We start from the raw sequence: 5374 nt of genomic DNA on the forward strand, positions 1-5374 counted from the left end.
ATATGTTTTGTGGATATCATGTAATTGTAGATTTGTATTTTGTATTTCGAGATTTATGTTTTTTCGATATCATATAGTTGTAAATTAACTTTGGGAAACTTAATTAGATGTTATGTAAGAAAACTAATTAAATGTAAAAGTTGTTGATTTTAGTTTATTTACTTAAATTTGTGAGATTCTGACTTTCAATTGTAGCTTAAAAAAATTAACAGATTTGATTTTCAGTAAATTAAAAAAAATATATAAAAAAAAGTCCATCCCTTACGCTATATTTTACGGCATCGGAAAAAATAGTAAAAAAAGAAAATGTAAAACTTTAAGCTTTTCCCGAAGCCAAACTAGATTGTCGTCAGGAAAGGTAATCTCTCCCTAAATCAAATTGTAGTCCGAAAAGATACCCTGAATCAAAGGCTCTCGCTATTTTGGAAGAGAAAGATTTTGATAAAGATGAGAGGAAGTAATCGGATTCCGATTTTCTCAGAATTTTTTTGGTGGATCTCTATCCTTTTTGTGAAAACTATACTAGGAAGAAGAAGAACCACTTTCCTCTTCCCACTAGCAGGTATTAATTTAATATATATTTATATGATAACTACTATATATATATATTAAATTATATGTTATATCAAATATAACACATAATCTATAATTTCTATTCTGTCACCAATAGTATTTAATATAAATCTCATTTATATTAAATTTAACTATATGAATTAAATTCATACAATCAATATTTGAATCATATTCAAATACTTATTTTCTCTTGAATAAACTTTATATTATAATGTATCAAAATACATTATAGTAATTATATCATATATAATTAGACTAAATTAATTATATCACATAAAATTAATTCCCCCAATTAATTTGAACAATTCAAATTAATCCAAAAATTGATTATTATTAATTTCCGTTGAGCTACAAAGGAGACCTCATGGGCCTGTAGCTTGAAGCTCTAACGTTAGGTGAATAATTAATTAAACTTCTTTAATTAAATTATTCACCATCTGTTAACTGTTGAGCACTCCACTAAAGATTGATAGCTGCACTCTTCGCATTATTGATATATTTTTGTGTCCATTGAATATAACCAGTTAACAGTACGATGACCCATAACAAATTGTTCGTAAGTACAACTGGGCCAAAAATACCGTTTTACCCCTATAGTTACATTTAACTCCTTAAGTACCACTGATCCTAACAATAAATCATATTCCAAATATGACTAAACCCCTCTCGAGTCAGGAGAGGGTGTGGTGCCACATTATTCAAGCCTCGGAATCAGCCCTTAAGGGAGCAATTTATCTACTTAGCCCAATGTTGGGGAAGGAGTGAATTTCTTCTTATATAGTTGTGTTCCCAACTCTCCAATCAGACAAATCCCAAAATGGTAGGCTTGTGAGTCGGAATCTGGTCACTCTCACTCATACAAATTAAAGAACCGTCTTCATAGGCAGGAGTTCACAACTCACTCAGGCTTCAGGTTATGTTACCTATGGTCATCTTAGTGAAATGAAAGTCTCTATTATGAACGGTGTTATATAATGAGACTAAACATTTTGTGGTATGATCTTATACAAACTCATCTGTATAAAATATCCCTGCTCACATGTCTCCACATGAATGATCAGGATCAGATCGTAGTACTTTACAATAATTGTAACATCTACAAAGCGGGCTACATTCGTAGTATCACTAAGATAAGGTATCCAACCTTATCCATCTACTACAAACCATTTAGGTTATCACTTAAACATGATTCACTTGTATGTTTCTACATACATGTTTAAACTCAAGATAACCTTGGATGTTAGTTTATTGGTTTGTGGTTAATGCAACTAATTTTGAAATAAAACATCATATATTTTATTAAATAATAAAATGTTTGTACAATATAATTACAAACTGTAGGACCCTATAGATTTAGGGCATCAATCCCAACATTGGGGACATAGTCCTATAAGATGAAATTCGCTCTTACCTGATTCTAGGGATAATAGATAGGTTGTTCTCTTAAGTGCTAATTCCGGATCTTGAACATAGGGACCACCCTCTCATTAGCTCGAGATGTACTCGGTTTGGTGGTAGGACCATAAACCAATTATTCATTAGAGGATCAGTGGGACTTAAGGAACAAGATGTAGTTACATGAGTAAAACGGTAATTTTGACCCAACTGTAACTACAAACAACCTATGAAGGATTGATATACTAATCATGGTTATATCATGTGGATAAAAATATATCTACAGTGACGAGAGTACAACTATTGAGCTATAATAGAGCATCCCGGTAGTTAACGAATGTTGATTAACTAGGTTAAAGAGTTTAGTCGGTTAATCTTGCATCGTTGGAGTTCATGATCTATAGGTCCATTAGTCTCCCTGCTAGCTCCTATCAGACTAAACCTTAGAGCAGTGTGATGAGAAAATTTGAAACGCTCAAATTTTATGTAGGAAGTAAGCGTTAATTATATTCAATATACTTAACGTATTTTCGTTTAATTATGAATTAAAAATTATGAAGAATTAGAAATATTTAAATATAATTTAAATATTGTACACATGAATAGAGATTCATGATCGAGATTGGTGTTAATTATTAATTTCATATTTGATATTAAACTAATTATTAATTAAATTGTGTAATTAATTATTTAAAATTAATTTTATCTGAAATTAATTATATGAAATAATTTTATTTAAAATTAAGAAAAATTCATTTAAATAAAAATAAGAAATTCAAAATTAAATAAAGTTTAGGATGTAGTGGATTTTTCCCATTGAAACTCTTTTAAACACCTCAATTCTCACTAATTAATCTCAAATTTAAATTTGGTGTCACTTTGAAATGGATTTGGTTTTGCATGATTTCTTCTTTTAGAAGAAAAAATGTTGAGATTTCAAGAATTTTGGCTGGCTTTTAAAGCTGAAATTTCCTCTCAAAATACATAGCACCACGTTAACTCAAACTCTATTTTTTCTTAAAAATTCATCACAATTTTGGATCTCACAATCCGTTCTAAGGTTGGAGAATAGCGAAGAAGACTCTAGCAGTGGTTCCACAAAGTATTCGTGATAAAAAAACAACTAGAAGATTGCTTCAATTTTGAGCTAGATCAAGGTTTGTTCTTCAAACTCTATTTTTCGATTTTGAACAAGCATGCTTAACCCATAAATTGGATGTAACTAGAGTGTTTTAGATCCTAATTGCTTCCGCTTGCATATTCTTTACTCTTACATTTTTTACCTTTGTCGTGGGTTTTTTTCCATCGGGAAAAGTATAATTTTCTGTAGTGATATAATCTAAATAAAAAATCTTGGAGGCGAGTTACACAAAATTACGTAGGTGACCTCAATTGTTACATTTGAACGACAACTTTAAAAATTTACTCTCTATTTGCTAACCATTTAGTTTTTAGTTTAGAAGCATAAAACATCCTATCTACCTTGGGATCTCTTTAATTAGTTACCTACTTTCAACGAGTGTATTTAAAAATCAAGCCGGTTTTGAAAACTAAAAAAATATATATTATTTTTAAATACTTGTTTTTATTTTTAGAATTTACTATCAATTCAAATATTAGTTACGAAAGATCGACCGTAAAGAGAAGGTTTCAACCTCAACCTCAACCTCAACCTCAACAAGATATTGAGTTTCTTGTCTACTACAATTTCAACGTTATGGTATAGTTTGATAAAATTTTACAAATGATTTATATTATTATAAATTTTGTTCGAAAAGTTTTATATTGTATATGTTGTCATCATATTGACATTGTTTTTTACCTACAAAATTCGATCTGTGTTTTTATTTCGTTGACTATATTATGTTTTAGGATGAAAGGAAAAAAATGAAAACAAAAACCATATAGGTTTATAGTGAGCAAAAATGGTTGAAGGTACGAATCAACCAAACCATATGTACTAAAACAAACCTTTTAGAACTAAGAGAATAAAATTGGGAATCAAGCTCAAATTATATGTAATCAATGTTCCTAAACTAAAAGGGTTAGAGGATTGAAACTTTTCATCTCATGTGTTGTTGAACTAAAAAGAATTATATTTACTTTTAGAAATCAATATTAAATTAAGGAAATCGATGTACTTTTATTGACACTTGTCCTTAGAAGTTTAAATATTTGTTTAAAATCAATAAACAAATAATATAACTAGATTTTAAAATAGATTGTTTTTAGTACCATCAAGGTGGGAGATTGAACCTCCGACCTCTTGGATCGAAGTGCATGCCAAATACTATTGAGCTCAGTTCACTTTGACAAACTAGATTTTTATTTAGTCTCTATCCTTTACATAAGTATATTTATCATAAATATTGAAATAACATGTCCAGTATTCTATTTAATCATCTACCAGTACACTACAACTATTTAATCATAACAGAATGTTGTTTTGAAACTCAATGTACCTAACTGACGACTCTTCTTTAGGTGAGTTTTTTAGTTTTAAAGACGCGAGTTATTGAGTGAAGTATGTGCTTAATGTCATATTCTATAGTATTATGAATGATTTTATATAAAAACAAGTCAAGTACATGTTCTTAACTAGCTATGATTAGGGAAAGAAAGCAAAACGAGTCCAAAAAAAGTCCAATTTTGAATTGGTCTTATATTTTTATGTCATTTGCAATAAACTGTCAAAGTTGCGACTATGACCCATTAGATTACCTATTGTAGAGTAGTTGGGTAGAGCCAATATTGTGCTTGGAGGCTAGAATGAACAACCGAACCTCACAAAACGGATTACATAAATCTTGAGATTTGTAAAATCTTCTCTAAATGAAATGAAATCAAATTAAATCAAAACTCCCATATATTTTGCGAAGGCTGATAAAGAAAGATCTTCAAGTCAATTTGGAGGAAACTCTTCCTCAAATAATCAAGTCTCAACTTCCTTGGAGAAATTCTTGAAAATTTCTAACACATTCTTCAACTTTTTCTCGAGATTCCTTGGAAAACCGTTGTTTCGATCCTCTCTTTAATTTTGCACACCTTTTTTTGGGCACTTGGTTCGAAAGAACAAGTGCAAGGACTTCTTTAAACTTGAAAGATGTTGAATCTAGCTAGATTAAGGTGCAAACTTTAGGTAGTTGTTTTTCTTCATCTTCATCGCATGATTCTCATTCTCAGAATTTTTAGTTTATGTCATTTACCTACTGTTTTGACTTTGTTGATTTTGGAACACTTTTGTACTTTTTCAAGTTCACGTTAATATAAGCTCTTTCATTCTTTGGAATCTTATATTCTTTATTTCCTAATTTGAACTAAACTTTTTCTTGGGATTTGAATATGTGGATACCTAGGGAAGGAATAAAAACCCCACGTCGACCCTTTAATTTTGCTCAACACTTAG

This window comes from Benincasa hispida, chromosome 11, assembly GCF_027475165.1.
Source record: "Benincasa hispida cultivar pf3 chromosome 11, pf3_genome.v1.1, whole genome shotgun sequence".
NCBI classification, from domain to species: domain Eukaryota; kingdom Viridiplantae; phylum Streptophyta; class Magnoliopsida; order Cucurbitales; family Cucurbitaceae; genus Benincasa; species Benincasa hispida.